The following is a 12638-nucleotide window of genomic DNA, read 5'->3' as shown; positions in this document are numbered from 1 at the left end:
AAGATTCCAAAAAGCAGCAGATTTAGGGTTAGTAAATTGATTTGAACTCCTGAAAGATAGGTTCTATGTTATGTAACTAATACTTAATATTTATTGAGCAAATTTGCCATAAATAATTTACTATTTGCTCAATACCAGGCCAAAAGTAAACTATTCAAAAATTAAAATGATATTAGACTCCCTTGTGAATTTATTATATTTTTACATTTATGACTGTAGACCCATTCTGTTCTGCAATTGTAGTTCTCTATGAGCTAAATCTCAAACTAGTTAGCCTTTTACAGAATCAAGACAAGTGTGCTGTGAACTTCTGGGAGAAAGGGGTATTTAATAGGCAGCTAAGCAAGGATAACTTTCAGGTGATGTCAAGGAGATGGTTAAGATCTATTCAGAAAAGATAAGATATTAATATGCTACCATTTGGAGTGTTATCTTTAAAAAAGGAAGACAAATATTGATGCCTGTGTAAAAATATTGATCCACTGGATTGCTCAATCTACTTTGCCTCAAGACTCTTAACTGAAGGATATAGTCACATGAAATTCTGGGCAATCACATCTAAGAGCCTTTTATCTGTTTGACTAGATATATAAAGGATTCCCAGACAATGTGATCAGCAGGCTTGACCTCTCTGAGATTAAACTGAGGATGGGTGAAAGGGGCATTCCTTTGAGACATCCATTACTCTGGGGAAATACACCGGCTCTTCTAGAGAAACCATGAGTTGAGAAGTGTGGTTCATACACTAAACTAAAAATACTCAGTTAAGGCCTGCCTTAGAAAACTAAGATACAGACTATTTGGAAGCCCTGAATACTGTCCGTATCATTTTCATTTATCTTTCCTTCCAACCTCCCTTCTTCGTTTCAAATCAAAAGCTAAAGTGAGACACACTTTTGGGGGAAAGTTGTCAAAATTCATTTTATGGAAATGGGCTACTCATGAGTATCCTTTGATCAGTAACAGCATCTTTTGAAATTGAAATTGAATAGATTATATAGTGATCGGCCTCTTCTCTCCTTCTGAGTTCGGCTAGAAATAAATTGGAAATGCTCGTGAAAATACAAACTCTTTTTGGGTTTGAGCTTCCCTAATATTGGTTTTACCCCCACTTTGAACAAGAAATGTTGCAAAGCTACTGGCAATGGTGGCTTCTAAAATCTTTAGAAAGAATGGACGTGCTCAATGATAAGACATTGTGCTTATAATTTGTTTCTATAAAAATGTGTGATGAAATGAAAAACTTTGGGTCTTTGAGACATATTAACTCTGAGACTAACTCATGCCCCACTTCAAGAAAATTAGAGAGCTATCTTTGGGTATAATAAATCCCACTCTAGCAGTTGGCAATGTGGGGATTCAAATGACATACACATAAATCAAGCTAGTTAAACAAAAGATAAAATTAAATAATTGAAAAAGTCTGGGAGGGTAGGCATCCTTTGCAGCATAGGTAGCTCTAGGATTCAAACACTCTTATGAAAAGTTAATCTCAGATCCTCTTCTTTCTCCCCCTCTCTCCCTCCATGTTTAACTTTCTGCTCTGTTGCATTTGATTTCAGGCAGGTACATTCTGTCCTCTGGCTAGTGATGCTAACAGATTTACAGCCTCACAGCTCTTAGTCTAGTAAACTGAGCATGCTTTCTTAGCAGCCTCTGCAGACTCCATGGAATTTAGGATCACCAGTTTGGCTTGAGTTGCTTGCTCATCCCTGAACCAAACGGTGTAGTCCTGGATTAGAACTTGCTGATTGGCCAGGAAATCTTATGCACCCACCCCTTGAGATTGAGGAGACAAAGCAGAGTTATTCATGCCTGAATCACACGGAGTGGGACTGGGGACAGGTGGGTCTACAAAGGAAAACTGAAGGGACGTTCTAGAATAAGAAGTAAAATCTGAGCAGGGAAAAGCAACAGATGTCCACTATCCTGCCCATCAACCAGAACTTCAATTAAGCAGCGTGCATTTTTAGAATAAAGCCAAAGTCTATTTTAAACTCCTCATTAGGTCTGAAAATTCTGTGATGCCCTCCTTTATTAAAAGTGATGACAAACTCCGAATTAAGAAAAATAATTGGTAGACATTTATCACAGATGGCACAAACTCTATGCTAAGTGAAGCCTGGCATGCTTTTTATTGGCAACATACATAATGCCCCAAACTGGACAAATCACTTAAACTGATTCCTACCATCCGTCTGATTGGCAGTGAAAAACAAGTCGACTAAATTCTGTGAGGTGTCTGAGGAACTATTTTGTGCAAAAAAAAGTCAAATGAATTTTCTGATATAGCAGGGATGTAGCTCGAACACAGCCACAATATTTTTAGTGAACTTATAAATTCCCTTTCCAGAAATACTCTTTCAAAATCTCTCGTGCTTGGCCTCAAGATACCGGGCCTTGACAGCTCAGGGGAAATCCAGGTTTCCTCAAAGCTCAAAGGCAATTCACATCCTGGGGAAAACAAAAAACAAAAAAACCCCAAAAACGTGGCATAACAGACGTGTTTGGAAGCAGCCATTGTAGACAACTCACTTGATTTATGTGGGGGTCTCTAAGCTGAATAAATTTGATCTGGACTCAAAAGTGAACACTGAAAAAGGCCACTGGCAAAGGATGGTAACAAGTTCTGCCCTGTCTTCTTGGTCATGTCTATAATTTAACACCCATCTGCAGAAACAATTGCGACTGTAAATTAACAGATGGCCCTGTCCACGGACAGAGAAAAGGGTGATTGAGACTGGAAAACAGCGGTGGTATAAAATAATTATGGGATTCTCCCGCTATCTGAAAGTTCACTTTGATGAAAGACCTACCTTAGTTCCTGTTTTTACTAATCAAAAGGAATCTGAACAGGATTTTTCACTTGCATGAAATGGTAATTGCTTCCTAGGAATGCTTGACTTTCGGATAGCGGGGGGAAACCTGTGTGTGCAGAAACTTATCTTCAAGAAAGTGAATGTATCTTTTCCAACTTTTAAATTGATATGGCTAGGTAATCAATCATTACTTACTATCTACTGTGCACCAAGCATCGAAGTCTTAACAATTAATAAGACAAAGACTCCAGATAAACCAATAACCAAATAAATATCATGATAACTTCAGATAGTGTTAGGTACTCTGAAGAAAAACACACAGTTTAGGGCAAGAAAGGGGGCGCGGTGGGGCGTGGTGACACGGGTTGGGGGGCGTGGTGACACTGCGGTTGGGGGGCGTGGCATGGGGGAGAGATTACCTAATGCGGAACTGCAGACTAGGGGCAGCCTCTCCACTGGGATAAGAAGGTAGGGAAGCAGCAAACCAAGAAAAGGCTCAGAAAACCGTTTTAAGGAGACGAAAGTGCAAATGCCAAAGCCTGTAGGGGGACATGTTGAAATAAATGTATTCTGTTTCTTTAATTGCCTTTACATTGGAATGAGAAGAAACATTTTTTAATGAATCTTTTTTTCCTAAAGCTTTAAAATGTAACATTTTTTTTTAAAGCTTGAACTACTATCCCTTTGTTCTCACACACGCGGGTCAAATTTGCCAGTCTGGAAAGGGTTTTGTTTCTGAATCAGAGTGTAAACTCCTTGAGGTCTGGGATTCTTTGGTTCTGTGTATCAACTGCTGTTTTCCCAGATCTCAGCAGCATTCAAGTATCCATTGACTGGATAGACTTTAAGGATCAACTAGTACTAAGTGGTTAAAAAATGAACACCTCCTTCTGTGGTGCGCGGTCAAGAGTGTTCAACTGGCAAAGAAAATAAAAAAGAGGAAAACAGTCAGTGTTGTGAGCTCGGTTGAGCTCCATGTTGCAGGGTTCCAGATCCTATTTCTGATAGCAGCTACGGTGCTGAGATTGATTAGAGGTGGGCAGAGGAGGCCACGTGGGCACTTGATAGAAATTCGAATGATGTGACTTTAAAGTGATCACAAAATACGGCTTTTGTTTTTAAGCATTTTTCACTATTTGAGATCTCAGAATGTATTCATTTAACAGATACTTAAGCACTTTCCATGTGCTGGACCTTTCTAAGGCCTAAACATGTAACAGTTAACAGTAAAAGAATCTCTGAATTCAAGGAATTTACATTCTGATGCAAAAACGGAATCCTTTGCAGATTGGCAAATGTGCCCCTCGTGTGCATGGGAGGCGGTGGCACAGAGGCAGCCTATCTACAAATGGCTTTGGAACTGCCCTGGGTGCCCCATGGGTCCCCCACCGCCACTGTCGCCCACTCCTGGGGCTGAGCTGGGGAGGAGGAATAAGTCTGGCTACCTCTATCCCTTTAATACCCATGTTTACGTGACTGTCCAGAAAAGCTCTCATGAACAATTGATGCTCTTAGGTCTTCGGTTTGGTTCTAGGAAGATCTGTGGGCAAATGGTCTATTAAAAAAAGTGGCCGAGGAGTGAGGAAACTGGATTGAGAAGAGAAGGAGCTAAGAAATGGGGCAATATCAAGCAAAATCCCAAAGAAGGTCCCCTTCATTCAGTCCTTCAGTTCAGCCCAGTGCAGGTCACACCTGAGTCACTGCAGTAGGGACAAAGCAGCCCAACCTCTGCACCCTCAGTCACTAGTTAAAGATTAGTCCTGGAGGCTTCCAGCCTTTCCAGTGTTTAGGAAGAGCAGTTCTCTGGTGATGGCAGCAGAAACACACTGGACACAGGGGACTAGGAACACAGTTAAGAAATCAAAGGGATCATGTGCAGAGTACTGACCGCATCCCCTTCAGCAGTGGTTCTCAAAGTGTGGTCCCTGGCCAATGACACTGAATATCACTTTTTAGAAATACAAATTTGGGGGACCCAGCCCAGGCCTGCAGAATCTTAAACACTGAGGATGGTGTATGTGAACCAGCCCTCCATGCGGCCCTGTTGCATGCACAGGTTTAAGGGCTAGGGAGTTACAGGAATGTGGACATGCACTGAACTATTCCTGGAGCTCTTGAGCCAAACTGAGCTCAGCAGGACCTCATCCTAATCACGAGGAGATCAAGCAGCATCACGCCCAAGCGAACTTGAACAATATGAAACCCCCAGTTCCCCAGAGTCCAGGTAAGCCAGACTCTCCAAGTCAACACTCTTTAATTTAGTACCTTTATACCTGGGTGTTTTGATGCAAAGAATAGTCAGAAGATCATAATGGGTCCCTTTCTCTCCCTGTGCTTATTGATCTATCCTCCCTGTTCATTAGAGTTAAATGCTGTGTCTGAGTCCAAGGTCAGAAATTAGAATGATAATTGTTTAAGAAAATAGAAAATATGAAAAGACACTGTATCCCCCTTCTGAAATGTTGGTCATTCCATAAGCTCTGAGATTGGACCTTAAAATGTACGGTCAATACTGAATACAGGAAGGAAGTTTCCATTTCTTTGAAATGTTGGACATCCATGCAGATGTATTTTACTCTTTGTGATGAAAGTCACATTGTGAAGCAGGGTAACATGGGAATTATAAGGCCTTCCCTACAGACAACCTGGGTTTGAATCCTGTCTGCCACTTACTAGCTGTGAGAACTCTGGTTAGTTACTTCTTCACACCTCATTTTCCCTTCCTAGGGGAAAAATTGGAAGACCTCCCTCATGGGTACTTAGAAGAACTGTGGGAGACAGTATTTAAAAGTCCAGCACCCGTATCATTGTAAACACTCCAAAGATCTTTGCTGTTGTCTTTATTATTATCATTAATGCTGGCATTTGCCAGGTAAACTATACTTATCTTTATAAAAGTAAAAGGTATTAATATCTGTCCTCTGGAAATTGATAAAACGATGACCCTCTTTCACAGCCATCACTAAGCTACTTATCTTGGAAAGAATTCTCTGCCCGTTCCTATAATCAACATGGTAAGAAAAAAGAGAAAAACTTTGTAGCCGGCCAATTCCTAAGTAATTACTTTGGATAATTCCTTCCAACGATCTGTTGTCTATTTTGTTAGGTTCGGCAGCACAACACCTTCAAATTTGGGAAGACAAGGCCTCCAAACTCTTCTTAGGGGAAGAAACCGGAAGAGCAGTCATGTGCCCGTGGTCGAGTCGGGGGGTGGCAGTCATTGACAAAAAGGTGCCATGTCCAGTGTCTAACTCAAAACGTTAGACAGTCCCCTGTTCTGAGCCTTCCAGGAGGTAAAAATGGGGACAAAGTGTATACGCCTCATTTGTTAAAACTGGAAGGACTCTCGTGTCTGGCCCAGTTGTCAGATCTGGTAACGAAGAAACAATGTTCATTTTGATGTTTTCCTCATGGAGAAATGTGGGAATCAGGGCCTGGGGCTCTGAGTGGCATCCTTGCATTAGCTTTCGTTCATCTGATGGTCCCTGTGGGTTTCCTCTATTAATGGGTTTGCTGGTACCCAGGCTTTGATCTATGCTGGACTTCCCACTGTTTCTCAGAGTAAGAAGCCTCCCTGCCTTTATTACAGCCCAGCCTATCCATAATGCATTTAATATTAGTTCACCATCCATGCCTCTGCCCGTAGTATAGTTTCACAGAGCAGTGATTTTCCTCTCTAAAAAATGAGCCACCATCCTTAGAATTACACTTTTAAGATGACAGTAATCCAGTAATCACTTCTGGAACCCAGATTTGTAGGACAACATAATATAATTATTATACACTTAGATACGGGGATGATGAGAGGAAATGCAAATTTCACCATCCCTGATACTGTCAGTTCCAATAAAATTTGAAATGAATTAAAGGTGAGTGCCTGAAAGGAAAGCAATTTGGGTCTTTTATCTCAGATTCAGTTTTCTTATGGTAGAAAAGAAAAAAATTACCTAAAAGCTTCAAAAATTAAGAAAATCTTACTTGATTTATATGGCACAAAGTTCTTTTCCTCTCCCCATTTCACTTAAAAATAAGTCAGATGAATCATTTCCCCATATTATAAAATATAAAATGACTTCAAAGAAGGCAGTCATTTTCTCTCTTTTTTCCCCCCTTTCCACCTCTATTTTGGTAAGCTAGCATTCATTGTAAGGTGCTTTTCATTACTTCCCTGAGGAAGAAAAATGGAAGGTCTTTCCTTTACTATCACACTTGTTCCTATTCTTCTTTTTTTTTTCTTGAAAAAAAGAAATATACAGCAGTTTTCTTTTCTTTGCCTGGAGTTAGTGGGAATGCCAAATGCCTTTTAGCATGTGGTATCTGTTAACGTGCATCTGCTTCTTAGTAAGAGCAAGAACAGGCAACATGCATTGAGATTAAAAGTAATCCCCCAATTCCCTTCCTTTTAAATTGCTGAGAAAGAGACAGAGAGAGAGAGAGAGAGAGAGAGAGAGAGAGAAACTGTCAGGGCATACAATGTATTTGACTAAAATACAATGCAATATTTTATGTGACAGCAAAATTATATCCTGGGCCGCTTCCCTGAGGACAGTTCACTTAGAAATAGTGCTGCAAAGTCAGTCAGGAGGAAAAATATTTCCGTCTTCATTTGAAAGATTAGCACCTTGTTCCTTTTTGTTACCAAATTGGAAATAAAACCAGTTTCCTTGGTTTGCATAAGGCATGAAGGAGGAGAAATGCTATTTTACGTGCTGTGTGTATCCTACTGGCTCCCGCTGTGTCTCTGGTGTCAAACCAGCTCCCTCCACAGGGCTGAAAATAACCCAAATTGTCTGCATGGTAGGTTTTCTATTCGTGATATGCTCCCAATATGGTCTGACCTGGTTAAACTCAGGCTTATGGCATTTCAAGGCTAATAGTGTCATGGCGTTCTGAGGGTGGGGGTGGGGTGTTTGGACAGCAAAATGCATCAGCCTGTGCACAAGCGAAAACATCTCTCTGCAAGATGGTGTGTATGACACAACACATTTGGAATCCTTCCCACCTGTGTTGGTTTGTATTACTGATAAATATGAGGGTACACACACACAAGTGGAAAATGGATTTTAAAATCAAAACATAAGAATGGATCAATAAAAAGAATAGAAAAACTAGGCACAGGGAGAAAAATGGTATAGGTAGGGTTTGAAACACTCAGTTTATAACAACATGTAATCCTGTTTACCACACGGGATTGTTGTCGAGCCAGAAAAAGCAGCATTGGGGTGAGTTGCTGATGTGAAAATAACTCGTATACGTCTGCTGCAAAGCAGCTGTGAAGGGCAGACACCTAACTGAATGGGATGCAAGTTACTAGATCAGGCACAGTTGGATGCAGGGTTTCAGATATTTCTCCATTCCTGGACTCTGCTTTCTCTACAAGGGCTTTATGCTTAGATTTTCTTAAGGTGATGGCAAGTTTCTCCCCAGCAGCTGCAGCTGATGGGGTCAGCAAAACCTATTTGAAGGCAGAGAGTGAAGGTAGATGAGAAACTCATTCCTCCCTGTAATTCCAGAGAACAGTCTGGAAGCTAATTCTCATTGGATCAGAAGCATCATAGTTAAACCAGACCAAGTACCATGACTTTGATTGACCAACTATTATCCCTCGAACGGGGGACTGATTGCTCTCCCTAAACAATGGACAAAGGATAAGAGAGAGAAGATACCTCAGAAGAAAACTGGGCTTCTGTGTTTGGGAAGAAAGGGGATGACTTCTGAGAAGGGATCCCCCAAAAACCTGCTGCTGGGATGAAGGAGGAAGCTCTGAGAGGGGCAAGGGGCATGGCAGAGATAAATAGAACATTTGAGACAGAAAGAAGGACAGTTACAAACACTGGGATGGGGTCAGGAATTAGCGGTAAATATGCAAGAGGTCAATAGAGTACAGTGAAGAGGTCTTTTTGGAAAATAATGAGAAATTAGGAGGTTTAGTTGAGGACAAGAGGAAGAACTAGTTAGTGTCAGGACATAAAAGTGAGGCTGCAACAGTAATCAAGACAATTTGGTACTGGCACAAGAACAGACCCATACACCAATGGAACAGACTAGAGAGCCCTGATATAGACCCAACCATATATGGTCAATTAATATACGATAAAGGAGCCATGGACATACAATGGGGAAACGACAGCCTTTTCAACAGCTGGTGTTGGCAAAACTGGACAGGTACATGCAAGAGAATGAAACTGGATTATTGTTTAACCCCATACACAAAAGTAAACTCAAAATGGATTAAAGACTTGAGTGTAAGTCATGAAACCATAAAACTCTTAGAAGACAACATAGGCAAACATCTCCTGAATATAAGCACGAGCAACTTCTTCCTGAACCCATCTCCTCGAGAAAGGGAAACAAAAGCAAAAATGAACTCATGGGACTATATCAAACTAAAAAGGTTTTGTACAGCAAAGGACATCATCAACAAAACCAAAAGGCATCCTACAGTATGGGAGAATATATTTGTAAATGACATATCTGACAAGGGATTAACATCCAAAATATATAAAGAACTTACACACCTCAGCACCCAAAAAGCAAATAACCCAATTAACAAATAAGGAGCGGATATGAAGAGACGGTTCTCCAAAAAAGAAATTCAGATGGCCAACAGACACATGAAAAGATGCTCCACATCACTAATCATCAGGGAAATGCAAATTAAAACCACTATGAGATATCACCTTACACCAGTAAGGATGGTCAGCATCGAAAAAACTAAGAACAACAAATGTTGGCGAGGATGCGGAAAAAGGGGAACCCTCCTACACTGCTGGTGGGAGTGTAAGCTAGTTCAACGATTGTGGAAAGCAGTATGGAGGTTCCTCAAAACACTAAAAATAGAAATACCATTTGACCCCAGAATCCCACTCCTTGGAATATACCCAAAGAATACAACTTCTCAGATTCAAAAAGACATATGCACCCCTATGTTCATCGCAGCACTTTTTACAATAGCCAAGATATGGAAGCAACCTAAGTGTCCATCTGTAGATGAATGGATAAAGAAGATGTGGTACATATATACAATGGAATACTATTCAGCCATAAGAAAGAAACAAATCCTACTATTTGCAACAACATGGATGGAGCTGGAGGACATTATGCTCAGTGAAATAAGCCAGGCAGAGAAAGACAAATGTCAAATGATTTCCCTCATTTGTGGAGTATAACAATGAGGCAAAACTGAAGGAACAAAATGGCAGCAGTCAGAGACTCCAAGAAGGAACTAGTGGTTACCAAAGGGGAGGGGTGTGGGAGGGCAGGTGGGGAGGGAGGGAGAAGGGGATTGAGAGGTATTATGTTTAGTACACATGGTGTGGGGGATCACGGGGAGAACAGTGTATCACAGAGAAGGGACATAGTGGATCTCTGGCCACTTGCTGCACTGATGGACAGTGACTACATTGGTGTATGGGTGGGGGGACTTGATAATATGGGTAAATGTAGTAACCATGTTGTTTTTTCATGTGAAACCTTCATAAGAGTGCATATCAATCATACCTTAATAAAAATTTTAAAAAAAAAGTGAGGCTGCAGAGTCCAGATTTAACTCCATGAGCTACAGGGAGCCTCTACATTTTAGTGACGGTTTCAGGTGGGAGAGAGAGAAACAGGATTGAACACTGAGGTTGCATTTGATAAAAGAGTCCCCAGCAGTGAGGAAACTATTGTAGTTAAGCTTGTGTGGGCAGGTGACAGAGGAAGGCCTTTTGAAGGGATGGCAGCAGGACACAGGTCAAAGAACCAGGGGACACAGGAGTTGGGAGGGAGGTGAGTTGGCCAGATTTGGTGCTGAGACCAGAGACCTAATGTAGGGTCTGGAAGCCCCAGGGTCCCCAGTTCCCACATGAATAAGACCACCAGTCTCTACAACAATCTCAAAATCCAGACAACAGCTTGGGCCCTTTGTGCGTCAGTGGCCTAAAAACACACAGAATAGAAGCTTGACTTTAGCCAAGGCCGAGAAGGACATGTTCACCCCTCCCTGTCCACCTTCATTCTCTCCATCTGTTTGTGGAACTTGCTGGGTATTTAAGGTTTTGTCATCATTTGAAGAGGCAGAAGATGAGAATGGAGTGTCTATTCCAAATCCCTATGAGGCTCTCAGAAATTATTTAAAAATGCTACTGAGGCTTCTCAATGGCTCTGTGATAGTTTTTAAATATCTAAATGTTCCAGGTAGCTGTTTAGCTGTAGAAATGTACATGGTCTCTATTTGAGCCACGGTGGTAATGACAAGGCTTAAAAACATTGTAATGGGATTAATTTCAGTGCTTCACCTAAATTCTAGAATAGCGTTTTCCAAAGACAGTTCCAAAAAATACTACTTCTAAAGGATGTGAATAAATACTTTATAATGGGAGAGCTCTGAGGTCAAATAGTAGATTAATTCAAACAAAAAGTTTTCTGTAGAACTTCGCACATGAGGGGCACAGTTTGCAGCATTTCCCAAATTTATTTGTCTCCAGAACCTTTCCTTCCACAGAGCATCTCATATTACTAGGGTTCCACATGGCATACTTTGGGAAACACTCTTCTAGAGCATTCTCAACCCTACATGTGGCAATGAACATGAAAATTATATAGAATTCAACCCTTTAGAAATATCACTTTACCATGAGTCTTTGGGCAAGTAAGACCAAGAAAATTTGGGGCCAGTTTCAGCTGATAATTTTTTTTAATGTTATAATGGAGTAGTTGATCTAAATTTCCTGTCTTTAATGAAGTCATCTCAGCTGGATAGATGGGTGAACCTGGTGGTGTTAATCTTTAGAGGACTATGACCATAAGGGAGTCAATTCATGTCCAAGTCCAAAGTCAACCAAGAAGATACTAGTCCCTGGGATGGTGTCCCGGGCTGCATGACAGCTAAATAATTGAGACTGAACAACAGAGTGGAGACATTTTATGTCTTCAAAATTTTCTTAAAATTAATCTCCAAAGAGAATTATTTTTCTGGTGAAAAACAGAGCAATTCTTTTCCATCCATTTCAAGTTGTTTTATACTATTTCTTTCCTTATAGTACACACGTGTTTCAGGAGAAAATTGGACAAATTGTGACTTGAGACTGAACACGACTGATAGGTCTGCTTCAGGTATTATGACAAGTTCCTCTTGGTTTCCTCTTGCCCCTGACTCAGAATATGTGTTGTGGTTTTTCTCCAAGAGAAAAATGAAGTTCCACCGATCATCAGTTTGCAAGTCAATGCTCACAAAAATGGAAGGGTGGCTCTCTAGTATCTATTCTCATCATCCCGTGGGTTTTTAACCTTTTTCTCTAAACCGTAAGTCAAAGACTCAATGGTAGACCCCTGGAGGCCATATTGTAAGATAATTCCTGAGGGGAAAACAGGAAGTCCTTCTATTCATAGAGCTATAGTGACCTCTTTTGCTTGAGGTTTTATGTGGATCTAGTTGAGATCATACATACAACCTTTGTATCTAATTGAGAATGTACATATGATCTTTTGGGAATGAAGCTATTCTTCATAAATATAGGTTTCTTTACAACATCGTTGTCTTCTTCAGGGATGATGAATGAAGGCTTGAAAAAGCAAGGAGGATCCAAATAAAGCCACTTGGTAGGAGCAGACATGCAGAAAAGAATTGGGTAGGGATGAGGGCAAAGGTTAGGATAATCAATAGATCAGAAGTCATACTGCACTACCCAAAACATTTCACTGGACTTGATCTATACGTAAGGTTTGGACTTCTCCTTTGCATAGGCAAAGGAGTATGCTAGAATAAGTAACTGTCTAATCAGCTATTTTCATAAACAGTAACATTCAGTTGAGACTTTTCAAGATTTTCACTGTATT

The sequence above is a fragment of the Manis pentadactyla genome, chromosome 5, assembly GCF_030020395.1.
Source record: "Manis pentadactyla isolate mManPen7 chromosome 5, mManPen7.hap1, whole genome shotgun sequence".
In the NCBI taxonomy this organism is placed as follows: domain Eukaryota; kingdom Metazoa; phylum Chordata; class Mammalia; order Pholidota; family Manidae; genus Manis; species Manis pentadactyla.
This window is presented reverse-complemented; position numbering follows the sequence as displayed.